The sequence below is a fragment of the Elaeis guineensis genome, chromosome 1 (assembly GCF_000442705.2).
Source record: "Elaeis guineensis isolate ETL-2024a chromosome 1, EG11, whole genome shotgun sequence".
Classification (NCBI taxonomy): domain Eukaryota; kingdom Viridiplantae; phylum Streptophyta; class Magnoliopsida; order Arecales; family Arecaceae; genus Elaeis; species Elaeis guineensis.
The window spans coordinates 111,814,548-111,838,638 of NC_025993.2; the positions used below are offsets into that span (position 1 = coordinate 111,814,548).

General features: G+C 36.3%; 1 pseudogene; it reads right to left on the bottom strand.

The window, feature by feature from the left end:
- Positions 1-3,241: 3,241 nt before the first annotated feature.
- LOC105038561 (putative 12-oxophytodienoate reductase 5) lies at positions 3,242-13,465 on the bottom strand (annotated as a pseudogene).
- Between the last annotated feature and the right edge of the window lie 10,626 nt (positions 13,466-24,091).

A 24,091-nucleotide genomic window follows, 5' to 3' on the forward strand; every position in this document is an offset into this window, starting at 1 on the left:
GTTCGATGCAGAGATGTGAAAAAACTTAATATTTCTATCTCCCTCGAGTATCCACTTTGAGAGAGATTGTTGCTTCCACATTATTTCTTCTTGTTTTAACAGAGCGTCGAGCTTGGTTTTGAGTTCCACCCTTGAGGCTCATTCATCTAAGTCAGTAATTTGGCTGGAGATAAGGTTTTTAGTTGCTAAGACATTTCTGTCTGTGGATTTGCTCCAGCATCGAAGTTTAGTGTGGAGATGCCAAAGCTTTATTACCATGTTTGCAATGCTATCCACTGCAGAGGGGCATTCGTACCATCGTTTGGGAATCAAATTGTCGAACCTATCATAGAGAAGCCAAAGATTTTTAAAACGAAATGGCCTAGCTCGAGGACTCTACCGAGAAAACATGTCATTAGTTGAAGGAGGAGAGAAACGTGGTCGGATGTTATACGAGGGAGTGGGCTGAGAGTGGATGTGGGGAAGCGACTGTGCCATGGAAGTGAGACTAAACATCAATCCAGCTTTGCCAAACATGGGTGGTCATAAAAATTCGACCAGGTAAAATGGCGAGAAGGTAGGTTAAGATCTACTAGGCTCAGAGAGAAAATGAAGTCATTGAAGATTGTGGATGATTTATTGCTTTCGGAGATGCCTTCTCGCTCAACCAAAAAATGGGTAACATTGAAATCTCCTACGAGCGCCCATGGCAGATTATTGGTTGGGACAAGGTTGCGAAGCTCATAGAAGAATTCCACCCGAGAAGAATGGTTGTGAGGTCTGTAGATGTTAGTGATAATGAACTCGGTATTTGTTCATTTGCTGTTGAATTGAATGGTTAGAGAGAATCTTTCTTGATGGATTAGATTTCCTACCATTTCATTTAGGTCCCATACTATCAAAAGGCCTCCGACAGATCCAGTCACCTCTAGAAAAAGGTACCTTCATATTTCTTACCACAGATGGAATGAAGGGTGGAAGAAGGAAGGTAACTCAACTTGGTTTCTTGTAGACAAATGATCGTACTTTGGCCTTTGCTAATGAGTGCCTTAGCCAGTCATTTTTTGTGAGGAGGGCCAAGACCGCGCACATTCTAGAATAGTATTGTCATTTGGCTAACAGCAAACCAACAGAAATGGAGAAACCACCAAGGACCGCAGATGAGAAATGCCAGAGTGTAATAAGTAATTACATACATTTTAGGTAGTGATAACATAACATGTGCAGGGACCAGGATATTGACCATTGACAAAATGATATTAAGAGGACTGGGATAGTGTAAGCCGCAAGTAGTTGAGAAGAACAGGGAGCATCCATAAACACAAAAAGGTGTCAAAAACTTTCCATTATCATTGAGAGGTCAAAACACTGCGGAGTTGCCTGTGGCGAAACTGTCTCATGCTGGTGTGATATTACATCCGAGCGGGTGAGGGAGGGAGCAGCACCCCCTTTCAAGGATCTTGATGCACTTGATGGGGAAGGCTGTGTCCTTGGTGGGAAGGAGGAAACCATATTGTTTGGTAAGTCTGGATATATCTCCATCCATCAGAGAGTTGATGAAGAGTGGATCATTGACCGAAAGAGAAGAGTCTTCAATACCCAAGGATTTTAGCTTCTTCGAATGGATGCGGGCGCTACGCTTGTTGCTTGTCGGGCTAGTGGGGTATGGTTTGACATCGGGGATGTCCTTGAGAATGGATGCAAAAGCTTGGGAAATGGGGATAGTATGCTGGAGAGGCAAATAGGAGGATTTCAGATCTATAGAGGGGTAGGGGTCCGTCAGTACTCAGAAATCATCAGTCAGATCGTATGGTGTAGGGTGACCGTTGGGAGTCGTAACCTCCAGACCTATAGATTCAATCATAAGTAAATTTGAATTTGAACCTCGAGCCACGTGAGAGGGCACAGTTCTCAGGAGGGACAAAGCAAGCTTGAGCAGAAACAAAGAAGGCACAACAATCAGGACAGAGAACTTTAAACTAAGAATAGGTTTCATCATGTAAAGTTATTGTAATGATTCCATGCATCATATATTTAATATGTTTAGTTATAGTTTTCGAATATACATTTCTCTTATTTTTCTTTTCAAGAAGAAACAATTACGGGCCTATTTGGTATTATTGTTGTTTTTGTGATTTTATCTACAAATTATGATATCCTAGATGGACATCATTTCGAACATAGCATTTGCATAAAATTTCTACAACCCTTTACTTTTTTTTTTTTTTTTTTTATTTTTTTTGAAAGCAATAAATTTTTGATACCAAAAGCTCTAGAGATTTTATATGTAATTTAAAAAACAAAAAAATTTCTTCATACATTGTACAATCTAGTCCTTTTTCTTTTTCCTTGGGTTTTTAAAATTAAAGCAGTCGGCAAAAGCAATATGGAATGGGACCTAAATTATGTGGATTTTTTTTTAAAAAAAAATTTCCTAATGCTTGATGTTATGCACAAAATGAGAATACTTTACAGTTAAGTCTTAGCAAGAACAAGCAGTGGACAAGGAAAATTTTATATCCCATTGTTGAACTCTAGAACTAAAGAAAATGAGTGTTTCAAGATCCATTCAGCACGCTGATTGGATTCTCGAAAAACATTCACATTTTAAAAAAAAATTCTTGACAAGCATGAAGTATACACAAAATCAAACTCCTTAATGAGTGAAGCAACCTTTGAATCTCCTTCGGTCCAAACCCTCCCTTATTATGGCAAATTCGTAGCAGGTTTGATTTCTTCCCAAACTGCTCTTATTGCAGCATCAATTAATAGCAGAGGAAGTAGCCAATAAAGAAGCATCCACCTTTAAGATCAGTCCTTGTGAATTTCTTAAGATATCTAGCACCACCTCATTGGTTAATGGTAAGAGAAGGCCCCATAATGATTTTAAACCTTCTTGCAACCCCACAATGTTATACTCCTTCTTGGACAAAATTCCAAAATAGTCATAGCAGAATATGAAGGAATGGTAGAGGCATGTAGGGGAATCAGATACGTTACCATGATCCTTCTAGTCAAGTATTTAATCCAAGATAGAGTCTCTAGTATGGTGGTGAGTTGGGTGAGGAAGCACAGTTGTTCTGTCCGTCTGTTAGTGATGGACATTTGGAGGATCATCGAGAGAAGTGACTCATGTTTTTAGAGAGACAAATGGTGCTGTGGAATTCAGTTTAAATATAATTTCTTTATGGCATAAGTTTCCAGATTCTATGTATGAAAATAAATACAAAGTGCCCAAGATTATTTTTTCTCTGTAAGAAGTTTAATTTGAGCATTCCAAGAATGGATGGTCCGTGTATCCAAAAATAGGATCTGGTGTGTAGAAAGTAGACCTATTGTACTTGTTGAGAGGAGCATTGAGATCAAATCTTTTAGGCAAGTTAGGATTAGCCAAAAACAAGTGACTATATGCCACCAAATCAGTATAATTTTCCACCACAACTTTGTTCCCTTCCTCTCTATCATATCTTCCAGCAGCAATATAAGTTCCCTTGAAAGCCCTCCTCATTAAAAATAGCCGGTGAGGTATTTGGCACCTCCCATGCATCCATAATAGCCATTCTAGGCTCAGTCATATGACAATATGTAATGCCATACTTGTTCAGTGCCTCCATCATGTAAAGCCCAAATGCTTCTGGATCTGAGTCCCAACATTCATTGTAGTCAGCGAATGGTGAGAGATGTATTCCAACTCTCTTAGCTCCGATATCTTAAACGATCACTTCAACTATTCTAAAGCAAAGTGGCATCGATTCTCTGGGCTCCCACCATATTCATCTGTCCGATCATTGACCCCGTCTTTCATGAATTGTTCAATAAAGTAGCCATGTGCTCCATGAATTTCAACTCCATCAAAGCTTGTAATCATAAGAAAATGTACATTAAATGTTTGTTACGTTAGTCATGACCATATATGCATGCAACATACTTAAGTTTTTTCTTTTTCTTTTCTCTTTCTTGTTATAGAACTACATAAAGAAACACGGGCACCAGAGAGTATGTAAATTACCAGCTTCAATGGCATTCCTTGCAGCAAGTCTGAAATCATCGACAATGCGAGATATTTCCTCAGTTTTTAATCTCAGAGGAGGAGAGTGCTCTTCGACAGAGCCATCATGATGGGTTACCGGTTCGATCCCCTTGTCTATGCTAGATATCGGTGCTCGTCCATTAGATTGGTAACCTATGTAAGATACAAATACATTAGAAGCATATCTGATTAGCATTTTTTTTTCCTTCTCTTTTATGCAGACACTATTATATCATAATGATGTGCGGCGATTTGTGTGCTTGAATCTTAAGGAATCCCATATGTTGCTATAGGCATAAGACTTAACCCCTTTGATTGGATTTTTTTATTTTTTTGCTTCCTTTTTCTGACTAAACAGTGCAAAGAATAGCAGTAGATATATGTCAATGCGATACTACAGTACAGAACGATACCATAACTAGAAGTCCTTCCCACATGCCAAAGTTGGCAGAAGAACACCTCTCCCTTGGCTTCCAAGCTTCCACCTGTTCCTTTGTCCATATCCCAGGAGTGTCCGGATATCTAACAAAAAATTGACAAAAAAAAAAAATGCGTTCAATGAGACTAAGAGAGTTTCGCCTTCAAACCTGGTGGACTAAGTGAAGAATTGACCATTTGAAGGATCTCACAAAGTCACTGCTTTGTAATAGATATGATCGAATGGTTTAGAGCTTCTAATAGTTATATCCTTTGGCTGTATCCGAGACTCCAGTGACTTCGGTTATGAGAAGGCCTCCCTTGGTGGTCCTCTTAGAGTAGTACAAGATAGCATGTGATTGTGGAACATTACCATAAGATCTTGATCTTGTCAAAACAATCCTGTGTTCAATGAAAACCAAAGTATTGCTTTATATTAAAAAAATCAGATAAGGCTAAAAAAATGATAAGGATTTTGTGGTAGACATAAATATTCAACATAACTTTATTTCTTCAAGTTGGACAAGTTTATAAAATTTTCACCCCATGCTGGTTTTGAGTAAGGTCATAAATTCCTTGCTTAGAAAATACTTCCTCTCCAGTCCACTGGAGGGAACAAGTTTTATTCCTTTTCCTCAAATCCATTTTGTCCAGCAATGCAGAAATATATATATACCTTCCAATTATTGGTGGAGGCAAAGTAAAGTTTGATCAAAAACAAAATGGGCAAACATATTCCACTAATTTAACTCAAAAAAATTATTAGTAAAACAGATGGCATGGCTGGTATCATGTTGGGAAAGTGGTGCTATATAAAAGTCTTTTGAGCAAAATGTTGCTATATGAAGTTGCCGACCTTATAAAATAGTGATACATGTATATTAGATCCATGAGTGTAGAAGAGAAATAGCGGCTTTGAGTACATGAATAGCATTTTTTGATACTGATTTTGCTTGGAGAGTAGTTTTTTTTTTTGGTAAGACGGTTAATTCAAATAAATTTTGTATGAATACATTCAAAAGAATCAGAAAATAAAATATCCCGAAGCTGCTTCGGGATAACCCCCATCGCAGTCCAGAGGATCTCTCTCATGTGCTCCACTACAAAAGATGCTACCCAATCGGTAGACGAATTCGCCTCGCAGAAGACATGCTGGATAATCAGCGAATGCATCCTCGTAGTAGTCTCACAGCATCATGCAAAAGGGGATGAGAGCCTCCAGTAGGAATATATTTTTGGAGCCAAACAACCATTGTGGCTGAGTCACCTTCCACCACGAGATGGGTCTCCCTTAGAAATCATCTGGAATAAATGAACCCTGCCCAAGCAGTATGGAGCTTCATCTCAGAGACTGAGAGCTCCCAGAGATGGTGTCCCTCTGCCACCACAAAAGTAGAGTCAGGCCCTCGAACGACAAAACCAGCCCCGCCGTGCCTGCCTCATGGAAGAAAGAACAGAATTGTTAAATTTTCCTTGCTAGCTATGGAATATTGGCATATTTTATTTCTTTTCTCTTTGATTTGGTATCATCAACTTGCAGCCACAAGAACCAGGGGCTCTTAAATAGCCATGCAAATTAAGAATCACTGCCAATTTAAAAATAATTTCAATGTGCTTCAAATCTTCTAGAAACCGTATAGTGAGGTGAAATTTCCTAGATTGGGTTCAAGTACCTTTCTTTTTTATGACAGTTCAGCTCTAATGTTACTACCCTTGCTTAGGATTCCAACAGCAGCAGCTGTAAGAGTGGGAACTAAAATAATAAGCCTCCCAACATTGATTCCTCGCCATTAATTTCTTCAGTGATGAACAGCTAAGGGCAAGTGGATCAAACCAAAGTATTCAGGATGCACAATTAGAAACCACTTGGAAAGCTTTGCCAGATATATATGAAAGTGGACTTGAGAGGATATTTATTGTTCACCACAAATATGCAGTCAAAATAGAAAGAATGAATTACTTAAAAGCCTGGAGTGCTGAGATTAGACATACCACCTCTAAAGAGAAACCAATTCTCCTTAAGATGATTCAGGACTTGGATAGATCGGAGGAATTGGGATGTCTCTCTCCCATAGACTTTCAACTGTGTTTGATCTGCAAGCAGAAACTGCTTCAAATCTATAAAAATGAGGAGATCTATTGGAAGCAACGAGCTAAAATTATGTGGCTCAAGGAGGGTGACAACAATACCCAATTTTTTCATAGGATTGCTAATCATCATAAAAAAAATAATTGGATTACCCACATCTCCTGGAATGGCCAATCTTTTCATGATCATGATCAAATGATGAAAGATTTTTCAAACTACTTTAAAGATTTGTTTCGCAAATCAACTGAATCTAGTCTTGTGATACCAAAAAAAAAAAAAAAAACTGAATCTAGTTTTGATGTGGATTGGAATGATCTCTACTCTTCTTCCATAAATCTTGAATCTCTTAATTATCCTTTCACTATGGATGAGATCAAATATGCTATATTCAGTTTTGATGTTGATAGAAGTTCAGGCCCTGATGGCTTCCCTTTCGGCTTCTTTCAGCAATTTTGGGACATCGTTTGTCAGGATTTCTTTGATTTATTCCAGCAGCTGTATGATTTTTCTACTCTAAATTTATCTCGGTTAAACTATGCTTTCCTGGCACTTATACCAAAAAAAGAATCTGCTTCATCTCTTGCCGACTATCACCCAATTAGTTTCATTTATTGTTGCATTGAGGTGATCTCTAAGGTACTGGCCGAAAGATTGAAACCTTTCGTAAATGCTTTTGTTGATATAGCACAGACTGCTTATATAAAAAGAAGATCCATATAATTAGACAATATTTTCTGTGCCAATGAAATCATTCATCTTTCCAACAAGAATCCTAAGGCAGGACTCATCTGCAAATTGGATTTCTCAAAAGCTTTTGATAAAATAGATCTAAATTATCTGATAAAGATGCTACACTATAGAGGTTTTCCACCGAAATAGTGTGGATGGGTGGAAAATATCCTCTTCTCTTCCAAAGTAGCAGTCCTTTTCAATGGTGATCATGGTTCATGGATCTTTTGTAGAAGAGGGATCCGTCAAGGCGACCCATTATCCTCTTATCTCTTCATATTGGTTGCTGACCTTTTAAGTAAGCTTTTAAACAAGATTGTAATTAACAAGATTTTTGAGGGCCTCGAAGATCCGCACATAATTGGAGGATCCAAAATTCTATAATATGTTGACGACACATTGATCTTTACTAAAGCTAAAAGAGAAAATATATCTTTTCTAAAAATCGTTCTCTACTCTTTTGAGCTTATTACTGATCTTGCCATTAATTTTCAAAAAAGTTCTGTGGTTGCCGTTGCTTCCAATGAAAACTCTAATATTGATCTTGCTTCTTGGCTTAATTGTGGCCGATCTCCTTCGCCATTTAAATATTTGGGGTTGCCTCTAATTGGAGGGCACCTTAATAAATCCGATTGGCTACTGCTCATTCAAAGGTTTAACACTAAACTAAGTTCATGAAAAAATAAATTTCTCTATCGAAGGGAAGGGAGACTCACATTAATTAATGCTATATTATCCTCTCTTCTGGTGTACTTTATGTCTCTTTACAAATTGTCTACATGGGTTATCAAGAAGCTAGATAAAATCTAAAGAGTTTTTTTTTGGAAAGGCTCTGAATCTGTCAATGCCATCTCTTGTAAGATCTCTTGGTCCAAGGTCTGCCTCCCTAAAGAAGAAGGTGGACTTGGTATCAAAGATCTTCGCTCTTTCAATCAATCCCTACTGGCAAAATGGGGTTAGAGATTCATTAAAGAAGACTCTGACCGGTGGAGAAAAATTATCTCTGGAGCCCATTTAAGAGAGTTAAGCTCATTGATAAATGGAGGCCTAACATATATTCTTCTAGACTATGGCAAGATGTTGTAAACACCCTGCCACCAGTTTGGAATAGAGTTAAATTTGAAGATAGAAATGGCTTGAAAATATCTTTTTGGCATGACAGCTAGATTGGTTTTGTCCCTCTAAAAATTCTATTTCCCAATCTCTATGCCTGCTACTATGGAAAAAATGGATCGGTGGCCTCCTTTTTCAATAATAGATGAGGAACTTGGGACATTCAAACTATCACTCTGACTCTCATTGTTAGGTAGGAAAAATCCAACCTACTTTCCATACTTTCTACTGTGCAACTGAATTCAAATCAAGATAAAGTTATTTGACAGTTGAACCTTCAAGCAACTTTTCTTCATGTTCCTTGTATAACTTCCTTATCTTTGGAGGTGTAAAGTGGTCTATGGCCAAGTTGATCTGAAAGAGTAAACTACCATTAAAAATCAAATGTTTGATATGGCTAGCACTTTCAAATAAACTGAATATCAGAGAGCTTCTAAGAAAAAAAATTGGGTAAAAATGTTGGTGGTTGTGTTTTGTGTGCTGGTTATGTTGAATCTTTGGATCATCTATTTATCAATTGCATCTTTTCTTCCAAAATTTGGTATTGGGTCTATAATAGGCTGAATGTTCCTCCTGTGCCTTCCTCTTTATCTCAAGTTTGCTCCATCAAGGTGTAAACATCATTTCAAATCTTTCAATCCTATCTTCATGCTAGTGGCAGCTATTGTTTCTAGCCGTTGGGAGGAAAGAAATTCAAGAATATTTCTAAAAAGGAGCTCGAGTGAAAATGATGTATTCAGAAAAGTGATGTATCGATTTCAAGAATGGACCATTCTCTATAAACCATCTGAGCTACCTGCTGCAGCTTTTCTGATCACAAATTTATTAAAAAAGGGATCTCCTGATGCTAACCTTTGTAGTTAATGATTTGCAAGCTCTTTCTTATTTATTTTATATTGCCCTTTTTACTTCTTTCTCAGCATCAGTTAATGCTAGTTAAGAAAGCTTGCTCTTTGTCTGAATTTTCTGCAATTTGGATGGATCTTTTTCTATTGGGTTATATCACTCAATTTTTGGTTACACAGCTGAACCTATTACCTCCTCTAAATGCATCTGTTGGGATGGGAGACAATGATGGAACTCTGCTCTGCGGCCTGGTGTTTTCCAGAGCACCCATTGCTATAATTGTTGGAACAGTGACTACTCTCTGAGTCTCCTCTTGTGGATTTCTTGCTTTTCTTACTTCCCGATAGATTCAACTAAGTCTCTTCCTTTTCTCATTTTGGGTCTTTTATTTCTGAACAGCTTTATTGTTTCTACATTTTGTAATGAGTTAGGATATATTACTTGTAATCTCTCTTTGTAAATTCCTAAATTTTTTTACTTTGAATAAAATTGATGAGTAGTTGGGTTCTCCCACTATTTTCCACACCTCTCAAAAAAAAAAGAATGAATTACTTGGTTCTAAGAACAATTAATTATTGGGTGGATGTCTAGCCAAAACACTACCTCTCAAGACTTTTTCGGTACTGCGCGATGCAGTAGGAAGAAAGAAAAAATAAAATAAAAAATAATCAAATACGTGGATTAGCCAAAAATGGCTCACCTCCATGGGGCATGCAAATTTCACTATGAAAAAAAAATTTTACAAGAGAAGATCTCACTCTCAACCTTCGTACACCCAATTTCTCCCTCACAAGAAGTTCTCCTTCAAAAAAGCTCTCTCTTTTGGAAGATCCCCCGAACCCCTAAAGCGACCGTTGTTCGTTGTTTAGGAGCCCTGCTCTTTCTCTCCTCAACGTCGTGTGCCTCTCTCTTTTTCTCTACGGGTTCGGTCTTTGCTGAAGCTCGTGCATGTCCACGAGATCACTAGCCACCACACATCCCCTGTTCCACTGATCAGGCCTTTTAAAGGCCTTAAATAAGACTTAGATTAGGATTAGGAATCCGAATCAAGCCCAAACAAAGCCCAAAAACCTCTCAAACCGTTGGATCGAGATCGGAAACTACCCACACCATTGGATCATGCTTCGGTCCATGGAATAGTACCGTGGACCGTGAAAAATGTATGAAAAATGCTCGTGCGGTCTACGGAGCCTGCTGTACACCCCATGGTGGACTGAGCAATCGGGCCTCAGAGCGGGGCGTTGGGCCTGGGCCGCACCCTGCGTGCACGCCTGGGCCTGGGCCGCACCCCACGCGCCCGGGCCTGGGCCGGCCCACGTGCCCGTGCGCCCGGGCATGGGTCAGGCCCACCCACTGGGCCGCGCCCTGCACGTGCCCAGCCCATGCGCTGGCCACGCCTGGGCGGCGCACTGTCGTGCGCGGCAGCACCGCTGCCGTTTCGCCAGCCTGCCGCCAGCCGCTGCCTCGGGTTCCGTTTCGACTTCTCTTGTCCGTATCTTGGCCATCCGAACTCCATTTGAGGTGATCTTGATCTCGTTGGACTCCATTTTTCATCGCGGACCTCACTGTGAACTTAATATAGATCGAATCTTGAGGTATCAAATCTTAACAATCTTCATCTCAACTCGATATTCGGCCTCTTCCTGACTCCGAGAGCTTCTGGATTTCTTCATTTCCATGCCTTGGGGCAATCGCCTGCTGATCATGGATAGACAAATATGGGAATCGAGCTAGGCCGCTCGATCTCATCTCTGTCGTATGCTGTGCTCCTCCTGACTTGAGACCTGCTCAAGGTATCATCCTGCGGCAATAGGAATCTTACCTTACGACGTCATCTCTCATTCTTCCGAGTCTCCTGTCTCGTGCTCGATCCACCTCCACTTGGAGCTCCACCTCACTCTGGACTCCTCCTGGCTCCTGAAGCTCCACCTCCCACTGGGCTCCCTGTCAGGTAATAATTTTCTCTCTTCTCCTTCTTCCTCTCTAGTATAATCCTATCATCGCGTAGCACCTTCAGGATTCCTCCACCAGCTACCGTCCTGTAGCTTCTCGAATCAAATCTACTCAGTGAGATAAGATTCTGTCTGAAATTGGATGTCTCGGACCTTCCCTAATCTTCTCATTGCACCATCATATGTCCTCCAGTTGACCATATCGATGTCTCTGATCGCACAACTCGATTTATCTGACAGATAAACAGTGCCCTCACCGTTCTCTCAGGAGTCAAACAGCTCCTCTCTGCAACATACATGATGGGTACATGCAGAATCTAATATCCACTGCTGGAAAGAAGTAGATACCTCGTTAGATATCTCCAGGACATCTCCTTCTGAATCGCTACTGGCCGTTGCCACTGCAGCCATCATCCAATTTTTGAGTTAAGAGCAATCTCTAGCTTGATGCCCCAACTCGTTACACCGGTAACACCTGATCTTGCTCAAGTCCCTCTTAAACTTGGATCATCCTCATCGTGATCTCCTGTCACTCCATTTACCGCTTCCTGCTCCTCCAAAAGCCACCAAAACTGAGCTACTGCTACTTGAACTCAAAGCCAGGTTCTTCCTCTTGAGAATCTCATTCTGGAGTATCACTGCGGTGACATCGTCCATCTTGATAGTACTTTCTCCACTAGAAGAGCAGTCATCAATGACTCATACGAAGGAGGAAGCGACACTAGCAAAACCAACACCCTGGTCTTCTCCTCAATATTCTCATTAATGTTGAGGAGGTCGGTGAGGATCTTCTGAAAGTGACTTAGATGCTCCTGCACGCTCTGTCCCTCAGCCATCCACAGCTGATAAAACTGTCTTTAGAGAAAAAGAGTGTTGGTGAGAGATTTTGCTATGTACAATTTCTCGAACTTCGACCATAGCACCGTTAGAGAAGTCTCGTTAAGCACATGGATCACCACCTCATCTGCTAAGTACATGCGGATGAAACTCACCGCCAGCATTTGTAGCCGTTTTCAATCCTGCACCTCTATGGTAGTTGGCTTCTCCTCGCATAAGAAAGTATTAATCAACCCTTGCTAGATGAGCACATCCTTCACCCTTGCCTGCCACAAGGAGAAATTGCCCTTTCCATCGAACTTGTTGATTTCCATCTTGATTGATCCTGTCTTCTCCATCTTCAGTCTTGCTCACCATCGTTGCAATCTGCATCCTTGTACGGCCTCGCTTTGATATCACTTGTTGGGTGGATATCTGACTAGGACACTACCTCCCAAGATCTTTTCGGTACTGCACGATGCAGCAGGAAGAAAGAAGAAATAAAAATAGAAAATAATCAAATACGTGGATCAGTCAAAAATGGCTTGTCTCCACGGGATATATAAACTTTACTATGAGAAAAAAAAATTTACAAGAAAAGATCTCACCCTCAACCCTCGTACACCCAATTCTTTCCTCACAGAAAGTTCTCCTTCACAAAAGCTTTCTCTCTTGAAAGATCCCTCTAAACCCCTGAAGCGACCGTTGTCTGTTGTCCAGGAGCCCTGCTCCTTCTCTCCTCAACATCGTGTCTCTCTCTTTTTCACCATGGGTTCGGTCTCCGCTGAAGCCTGTGCGCGTCCACAAGATCACCAGCCACCACCCATCCCCTGTTCCATTGATCAGGCCTTTTAAAGGCCTTAAATAAAGCCCAAAAACCTCCCAAACCGTTGGATCGAGACCAAAAACTATCCACGCCATTATATCGTGCTTCGGTCCATGGAATAGTGCCGTGGACCGCGAGAAACGTGCGAGAAATATCCGCATGGTCCACGAAGCCTACTGTGCATGGCCCGGTCTATGGTGGACCGAGCAATCGAGCGTCAGAGCGGGGCGCTGGGCCTGGGCCCGGGCGGTGCCCCGCACGCGCCTGGGCTTGGGCCGTGCCCCACGTGCTCGAGCTTGGGCCGGGCCCGCTTGTTGGGCCATGCCCTACACGCGCCCAGTCCGCATGCTGGCCATGCCTAAGCCGCGCGCGGTCGCGCCGCTGCCTCTCCACCGGCCCACCATCGATTCTCTGCCATCTCGGATTCTGTGCCGACTTCTCTCGCACATATCTTGGCCATCCGGATTCCATTTGAGATAATCTTGATCTCGTTGGACTCCATTTTTCATCGCGGATCCGCTGTGGGTTCAATATAGACCGAATCTTGAGACGTCAAATCTTCACATTATTCGTGACCGTTGGAAAAGCAAATGAAAGGAAGGTACTGACCTACGAGAAAGATCAAATTTGCCCATCTTGTGTGGAGTCAGGAGAGGGATGGCTGCCATCTCAAGGAAAAATAATGTAGATCAGACTCTACTCTCCAGAGAGCTGCTTGATAGGTTGGTGGAATCTCCGTTCGTTTGCTTTCCTCGTCCTCTCGCTTCCTTTTTTTTGGGAGCTTCCTTGGATTGTTATGTGGTATTTACAGAGAGGCAGGATAGATGCCGAGGAGAAGAAAAGAGGGTTTCTTTGCCTCTCAAACAACTACAGTCGCATTTACCAAAAAAAAAAAAAAAAATCTACAGTCGCATAGCCTTGGTCCGAGTCAATGTGCAGCAGAATGGCTGGTCCCCATGCTGCACAGTACGTCAACCGAGATGGTAACGGTCGAATTATGTCCCCAGGCAGTTATTGAAAATATATTTCCTAAATTGCCCTCCAAGATTTATCCACAAAGGATGGCACCCGGTTAACGCTCGCCGTTGGTCTCTCTTTGGCGGTTGGGCGTGACGTGGTTACGAATTTAACCTTCCCGGGCAACTGTTCCTTGAACGGTTGTTGTTTTATAGGTAAATATTATAAAAAAATTAATCAATTTTTTTATTAAATAATTTATTTATATTTTTATATTTTTTAAGATGAATAAATTATTTTTTCATGAACAATATTTATCTATAAAATAAAAAAAAATTTATCCATCTAGAAGATGGCTAAATAATTTTTTCATCAATCAGTAAAGTAGGTATTTAATACTGTACCTAAAATATCCATCTTTATTTTTAATATTTTCATTATTCCATGCTTAATAACTTAATCAAATTTAAAAAATATAAGAAATATCATAAAAAATATGAATAAATTTTATCAATTTATTCAGAAAAATAATAATGTAAAAGAATATAAATAATAAATTTCGAAATCACTTGTTTATGTATAAAAGAACATAGATAAATTATTTTTTTATTTAAATATTATCTAAAATATATTTATTTAAAAAAATTAGATTCTCAAATAAATCTTTTACCTGTAAAAGAATGGATTCTAAGGAGAACTCGCACGTGGGCCGCCATCAATTATTTCGAGCGCATTCAAGCCTTGCATTGTTACATATCAAGTTTTTCCTAATGCAAGCTAAAGGTATAGTTAGAATTTACATTTAGAGAGTCATAGTTTTGTCATCTGAAAGAAAGGAACAATCCTGGTTCAGCTTCCTAATAGGTTGAGCTAGTTTCTTTCACAGTTATTCTTACCCGATGGATTTTTAAATCTGCTCGAGCTAAATTTGGAGTTTAGCTCATTTTCTTCCCGATAAAATCTCAAATCATCATATTTCTACAATCATCTTTAAAATCTTGCTTCGTTATGGTCCGTATGTCAGATTTATTTTTTATTTACTAAAAAAAATTATATATAAGATATCTCGCACCAAACCAACCATTTGAGTTGAGCACATGACTCAATCGCATGTCTCCTAGATACCATGAAATATGTGATGATAGTTCACATTCCAAAACACAACAAAATATATTTCCACTAATAACAAAGTTGTTCAATTATAAAGTTTAGATACATCAGGTACCGGATATAGTCTAACAATTCCTTCTCACCCAAGTGAGCCCCAGATATAATCCAGTAGCCTCGTGTGGCTTTAAAAGGAGATATACGAAGGTTGCATGACCCAACAACCCAATAAGAATCTCCATGTGCATATAAACCAACATATGAAATAGTTAATGATAAATATTAGCAAATATTTCATATCATTTGTAGATGTTACATATAATTAAAAGAGTATAGTTATCAAGACTTCATATGCCAGCAAATTAGTGTTTAACTTTTTGCTATTCAACAAATCCAATGTATGGATCACATAACATCAAAATACCAATTCCAACACATATATCACATATTATAAAAACAGTAGTTCCATTCAACAATAGTTTTAAATAAATTATTTGATCCAAGAGGATCACTTGACTCCATGTTCACCACTTTGGCCATTGTAGGTAAGGTTAGATAGGATCCATGAGCAATATCTATCATTCGGAAAGCCGAATCATATACCAAAATTTTAAAGACCAAAAATTGATTATATGATATTTGATTGAGATGATCTTTTTTTGATTAAAAAATTAGATAATCTTTCAAGATCTATGCCATGGCGCTATTCTTTTAAAGATATGGTATAGCTGCAAATTAGATCCAAATTCTATTATTTAGATCTCAAAATAGGTTGGTCAGATCGAAAAATTTCTTTTTGATAAAGATTTTGATAGGACATATCTTCCAATCCAAAAAATTAAACAGAGTGATCGAAGGTAAAATGGATGTAGAAATCGAAATCTACCTCTTATGAAATTTTATTTTTTAATATTTATTTTTACTATTTTTGTCTATTTTGGAAAAGCTAGTTCTATCCGAATCTAGAGATGAATCCGATATGAATTATGCAAAGATGGATTTCATTGTTAATAATAGAGACAATGGATATTAATGGTAGAGACTATGTATTTAAATTTTTTTAGAGGATCAATGAAAAAATGGATCATAAACTTTATTTTTGTTGATTTTTTTATCTTTTTTAATTTTTTTTGAGAGATTTGAGTTGAATGGGTGGAGAAAATTATTCTTTTTTTTTTCAATTGGATCACATGCCGACATGACCAAAGGGGAGGGGGGGCATGCATGGATGGCTGCCTTCCTCTGTTTATCCGCTCAAGGAATCCATCCCCAACGACACCTACCCTCTCTCTCCCCCCTCCTTTTGGCCCTCATCTCTCTCTACCAAGACTCCCTTATTGGATTCCATCTCCCAGTTTGCCACGAGGCTAAGCATCCTCACTTATTGGATCTCTTACTTCACCCCATTTTTACCTTACCTTCCACTATAAAAAAATAAAATTTTTACGATAAATTTATTTACGACATAAATAATTTCATCATAAATAATAGTATTAGTAACTGAAAAATATTTTATCACTAATGATTATTTATTTGCAATGAAATAAATTTTGCATCACAAATAAGAGAGTATTTGCGATGCAAATTCATTTGCGACGCAAATTTATTTGCATCACAAATATTATATTATTTATTATAAAATTTTTTATCATAAAATAATCGATAAAAAATCAAAAATTATTTAAAAAATAATTAGCAGATCACAAATATTATATTATTTATTATAAAATTTTTTATCATAAAATAATCGATAAAAAATCAAAAATTATTTAAAAAATAATTAGCAGATTATTTACAATGTAAAATTTATGTCTCAAATAATCAGTATTTGCAACCTAAATAAATTTTTTATCGTAAATATTAAATTATTTATGATATAAAATTTTCATCATAAATAATCGATGAAAAATCAAAAATTTTGAAAAAAAATACTTAGTAGATTATTTACGATGCAGAATTTGCATCGCAAATAATCAGTATTTGTAAAGCAACTGAATTTTACGTTGCAAATATTGAATTATTTGCAACGCATCATTTTCTTTGCAAATAATCGATGAAAAATTAATTTTTTTTAAAAAATAATTAACAAATTATTATGATACAAAATTTACAGTGATAATAATTTAATATTGATGACACAAATAAATTTTGAATCACAAATATTGAATTATTTATGGCAGAAAATTTTTGTTGCAAATAATTGATAAGAAATTAATTTTTTATTAAAAAATAATTAGTAGATTATTTATGACATAAATTTGCATCATAAATAATCAATATTTATGATGCAAAATTAATTTTTATGTCATAAATATTAAATTATTTATGATATCAAATTTAAATCATAAATAATTGATGAAAAAATAGAATTTTTTTAAAAATAAATAGAAGATTATTTATGACATAAAATTTACATCATAAATAATTAAATATTTGTGACTCAAAATTTATTTTGCATCACAAATACTTATTATTTGTGATGGAAAATTTCTATTGCAAGTAATCGACTAGAAATTATTTTTTTAAAAAAATAAATAGTAGATTATTAATAATAAAAAATATTTTATAAATTAAAAAATAATTTAAGTATTTTATGATCAATTTTTTGATCATAAATTTTTTAATATTTGGTAACCAAAAAATCGATCGCAAATATATTTTACAACCAAATATAAATTTTTTATTTTTTTCTGAATATGATGTAATTTTAGAATTTAAAATTTATCTTTATCATTAATTATCTAAATAATTATGATTAGAGTATCATCACAAAAGATCATCTTGATTCGATAGCTCTAGCCATGTTGATCAATGAAATTCGATTTCGACGGTCACGAACGATCACATGATGATTTAATAAATAGAGACCACTGATGGATCTGAAAACTTACAACGATAATTTTGATGATATTTATAGCACGTTATCAAAATTTTACTTCAATCGGATATCATTATCATGATCAATTTAGTATGAGATGATTTGAACCATTAAATAAAAATGAGTGATCAAAAAGTCAAATGGCATCTAATTATAAGATAATTTTTTAGATAAATTATTTTTACTACTACTTTAATCATTTATATAGTCGTGATCATAAAATTTAAATCACATGTATATGAACCATTCATGTTAAGTAGATCTTACAAAATTATAAGTATAATTACTTAAAGACTTTAAGAATGAGTATCAAGAGACATATAGTTTTGAATGATTCATATATATGCGATTTGAATTTAACGTTCACTATTATATAGATGATTAAAATAGTAGAAAAGATCATTTATCTAAAAAATTACTTTATATTCGGATGCTGTTTGGCCTTTTGATCACTCATTTTTTATTTAACGGTCTAAATAATTTTATGCTAAATTGATCATGATCATGATATCTGATTGAAGCAAAATTTTGATAGCATGTTACAAATATTACCAAGATCATCGTTGTAAGCTTTTAGATCCATTGATCATCTCTATCTATCAGATCATCATACAATCATTCGTGACCATCAAAATCAAATTTTATTGATCGATATGGCTCGGACTATCGGATCGAGATGATCTTTTACGATGATACTCTAACGATAATTATTTAGATAATAAATAGTAAAAATAGACTTTAAATTTTAAAATTATATCATATTCAAAAAAAATAAAAAAAATTATATTCGATTGCAAAATATATTTATGATCGATTTTTTAGTTACAAAATATTAAAAAACTTTATGACCAAAAAATTGATCATAAAATACTTAAATTATTTTTTTAATTTATAAAATATTTTTATCCCAAATAATCTGTTATTTATTTTTTAAATTTTTTTAATTTTTCATCAATTATTTGTGATAAAAATTTTTCATCATAAATAATAAGTATTTATGATGTAAAATAAATTTTGCATCATAAATATTTAATTATTTATGATGCAAATTTTGTGTCATAAATAATCTATTATTTATTTTTTTCTAAAACTTTTATTTTCTCATTGATTATTTGCGATGCAAATTTTATGTCATAAATAATTTAATATTTGTGACAAAATTTATTTTCATCACAAAATAATTTTTTATGAAAATTTTTTTTTGGATGAAAAAATTTTTAGAGAATTTTTTTTTGTTGGGAACTCTTAATGATATAAATGATATTTTGCATCTTTAATAATAGTTATTAGCGATAAAAAATTGATTTTTATCTTAAAAAATTAGTTTTTTATGGATTTTTTTGGTTAATTTTTTTTGGAGGAAAAAATTTTTAAGGAGAAAAAACTTTGACAAAAATTATTAATGATGAAAATTAAATATCCATCGCTAATAATTGCATCGCTAAATACCCTATAAAAATCCTGAGTCACTTCTGTCTACTTCTCTTGCTTTTCTACGAAACGCTCTCCTCTCTCTCTTTCTCCCCCCTCCCATGCTTCCACCTGCCGTCGGGCTTCCTCTCCAGGCATCACCACCACCTTCCTCTCTGGGCAGCGTCACCACTGCCACCATCGACTCTAAGGTAACCCCCCCACCCCAATTTTTTTTGGCCCCGCAGGGAAGGGAGGAGCGAGGGGGTCGAGGGTGCTAGTGGAGCAGGCCACGAGGGTGGGGCGAAGGATGTGGGGTGGGGGTGGTGGGGGGCATGAGCGGAGTGGGCCAGGGGGTGGGGGTGACGCAGGGTGGGGTGGAGGACAGGGGGTGGGGGCCCTAGTGGGTGGGGGGTACGAGAGGACCGAGCCAAGGGGTGGGGGTGACGCAAGATGGGGCAGCGGATGGGGTTGGGGGCCGCAGGGGGTAGGGGGTGGTGGAGGGGCACCGTGGGGGGTGGAGGGCGGTGGTGATGGGTCGGGAAGGGACAGTGGTGGTTAGGGATGGTAAAATCGATCCGATCCGATGGGTATGCATCCTATCCAACCTGATCAAACCCGAAAAATAAGATTTGATCGAGTTTGGATTTGGATTTTGATAAAACCCAAAAACTGTAGTACAGATATGGATAGGATATGGGTAGTACTGTTTTCTACCCAAATCTGAATTCGATCCGAATCTATGGGTATGTGTAATACTCAACCCATACCCGAATATATATGTTTATAGTTTTATTTTGGTAATTCCATTTTAGTTGATAATGTGCATAAAATTATTTTGATTATTTATATGTTCTATGTTGAATTGTAATTCTATTTCTATGTTTGATTTTTATAAATTTGGACTCATAAATTATGTTCTATATTGAATTGATAATTTTATTTTGATTGATAATATGCATAAAATTATTTTAATTGTTTATTTTTTTTGAGTATGGGATAGGCATGGGGCGGGTATGGGTTGTGTATGAAAAAATGAGTTATCCATGAGTATCTCTGAACCCATTGGGTATGGGGATAGGTATCTTTTTTCTTATCTGATCGGGTATCAGATAGAAATTGGATATAGGATATTAAGTTTGAATTTCGAGATGGATGGTACAATACCCGATCCAAATCCTACCCATTGCCATCCTTAGTGGTGGTAGGAGGGTTGTGGCATGCGGGTGAAGAAAGGAGAAAAAATAAATGAATTATTTTTTAAAAAATAATAATTTAATAATAATAATAATAATAAGTATTAAAAAAATAATGATAAATAAAATAAAAATATTTAAAAATATTTAAAAATAAATTATTTTTTGTAATAAAAAAGTTATGTTTTTAAAATAATGATAAAATATTATTTTTTAAAAAATAATTTAATACTTTTGCTTGTTATAATTTAATGCTTTTGCTTGTTTATTTCTTGTATTTTATTGTGATTATGATTTAATGTTTTAACTAGGATTAGCCGAATCTGGGATCCAGATCGGAATCTAGTCTGGATCTAGTTCGGGATTCGGATTGGGATCCAGGTTAGGATCCGATCTAAAATCCAAGTGACGGTCTGATCCGGATCGACTTGGATCCGATCAGGGATCTAGGTCGGGATCCAATCCGAGATCTGGTCCGAATCTGGGTTGGGATTCGATCGGGATCCGATCTAAATCTGAGTTGGAATCCGTTTCGGATCCAGGTACATCTCTCTATTTTCATAGAGAGATGCATGATAGTGATTTAATACATGCATTGATGTAACCTTAGACTTCCATTCGAGAGTCGGTCTCAGAGTCTCCAAAATGGACTCTGTGAACAGCTCTTAGATGGCTCATTTGGGCAGTTTAGAAATACATCAATTTTTTATTATTGTCATGATATTTTTTGTTCTATTGTGTGAAATTTCATCATAGTTTTCTTGTTTGTTCTTTGGATACATATTAGATATGGTTAAAATATGATCCATCTATATCGTGTACTTGGAGAACTTTATGGAGATGCGGCCGGATTTTTTTCAGATATGAAATAAAGAACAAAGCTGTGGCAATAATAAAAGTGATGCATTATTTGAAAGGGATAGGACCTATGTTTACCTATTAGTTGGTGCTCGGATGCATTTATTATGTAAGTTATTTTAAATGATAAAATAATTAGGTAGTAATTGCCTTGTATTTGTATATGCAGAATCTGTAGATAGTGAATCCAAGTTAGGATCCGGTCTGAGATCCAGTTCAAGATTTAGATCGGGATTTAGATCGAGATTCGGTTCGAATGAATGCCAAGGGTTTTTTCTATGTTGTTAATGATTTTCTTTATTGTCAGATAGATATCGACAAAGGTTGGATGAATACTAGAGATATTTTTTTTCCTGAATATCAAAAAGATATTCGAAATTTTATTGAGTTTGCACGGCATAAGACTGACAATGCCAGTAGGATAAAGTATCCATGCAAGAGATGTGTCAATATAGTATATCATCACATATCACTTGTTGAGAATAATCTGCGACGTTATAGTATGGGCAAGAAGTATACTTGCTAGATATGGCATGGGGAGGGTGATCCAAATGAAGTTGTGTGCGATGATGATGATATTGAAGATGATAGTGATGCTGCTGAACCTGTCAAACATGATGGTATAGATTCACATTAGATGATTTACGTCGGAGTGTTCGCTCAAATGTTCCCATGAATACTAGTGCATTTGAAGGCAGTTTTGATCATGAACACAATATTAATGAGGTAGAAAGGACTTCTGAATAGTTTGTAGAGCTTGTAAGGAATGCACAAGAGCCACTTTACCCAAATTGTGTAAAGTTCTTCAAGTTAGAGTTTTTGATCAAATTACTTCATATTAAAATTATGAACCGATAGAATCAAAAGTTATTTGATCCAAATTTGGCATTGATTAAAGTAGCTCTTTCCGATGGAGAGAGACTTCCGAAATCATATTTTGAAGCAAAAACATACATGTGGGAATTGGGACTTGGCTATATTCCTATACATGCCTACAAAAATGACTGTATATTATTTTATAAGGAGAATGAACAAGCAAGTGAATGTCCAAAATGCGATGAGCTTAGGTATAAAATCGATAATAGGAAAGGAAAAAAAATACCTCATAAGATTTTGAGGTATTTTTCATTGATGCTAAGTCTTTAAAGGTTGTATATGTCCACAAAGATAACTGAAGAAAGAGATGGCATCATGAGTAATGGCTTCCAGAGGAAAACATACTTAGCCACCCTACCAACTCTATAGTGTGAAAAGATTTTGATGCAAAGCATCCGCACTTTGCGAGTGACCCATGCAATATCCGGCTTAGTTTAGCGACAGATGGATTTAATTCCTTTGGCAATTTGAGTACTTTCTATGGTATATAGCTTGTGATGCTAATACAATATAATGTGTCACCTTGAAAGTACATAAAAAAACTATTTATTTTTATATCATTATTGATTTTAGGTCTGAAAGTACCAAGTAATAAAATTGATGTATATCTACGATCCTGAATCGATGATCTAAAGGAGCTATGGGAAGATAGAGTACAGACATATGATTCTGTCAGTCGAAGAAATTTTAAGTTACATGCTTCTATTTTATGAACTATAAATAATTTTTTTGTGTATAAAAATTTATCTGGGTAGAGTATCAAAGGATATCTGACATGTCCAATATGCAATAAAGATACGTCATCTTTTACATTTAAAGCATAGAAAGAAAATCTGCTTCATAGGTCATCATCAGTTTCTACCTGCTAATCACTCTTAGAGGATCCATTATAATCAATACTTTGATGATAAGTTTGACCGATATCCATCACCTAAGGAGTTGAGTGGCAGTTTTAGAACTTGAAGCCATTGAAAATATAAAATTTAAAAAAATATCGGGTGTTCGCAAGTGAAAGCATACTAAAGTTGAGGTGAATTGGATGAAGCGAAGTATATTTTTTGAACTACCTCACTAAAAGCAGCTACTACTTCGTCATAATCCGGATGTAATACATATTGAGAAGAATATTTATGATAATATCATCAGTACAATATTGAACATCTCAGAAAAAATAAAAGATAATTCAAAAGCTCATCTCAATTTGCAAGAAATAAGAATCTGATCGGAGTTACATTTAGTTTGCCGAGGTGATAAATTTTTATTGCCACCTGCATGTTATTTGCTATTTGACGAGGAAAAGAAGAGTTTTTGTGGATGGTTCAAAATCATAAAGTTTTATGATACTTATGCTTCAAATATATCACAGTGTGTTAGCAACAACGATGGTAATATCTCTTGCATAAAAAGTTATGACTCCTATATGATGATCTAGCACTTGCTTCCTGTGGTCATGCATGGCTATCTGAGTGGTGATGTTCAAGCTGTATTGATTGAGTTGGGAGTGTTATTTCAAGAACTATATTGCCAAAAATTGAAGATTAACTTACTTGAGAAATTTGATAAGGATATTGTGCTCATTCTTTATAAGTTAAAAAAAATATTTTCACCATTATTTTTTGATGTTATGGTGCACCTGGCTGTTCATCTCCCAAAAGAAGCTCTTTTGGCCAGATCGATATATTACCGATGGATGTATTCTGTTGAAAGATCAAAAAATTATAATCTCTTTATCATATCAGTTATAATATATAAATGTATTAGTTAAATTTAAATTTATTTTTATTTGTATATTTTTGTGTACTCTAAAAAGTATGTGTGCAATAAGGCACGGCTTGAAGGATCTATAACGGAAGCATACATAGCTACGGAGTGTGTCACAATCTGATCGATGTATCTTGATGATATCAAAATAAGATTTAATCATGTAGATCATAATGCAGGCCATGAATGGATGACGATAAGCCGACACTGTCCATATTCAAACAAACAGTTCGACCTATGGGTGGAAGGAG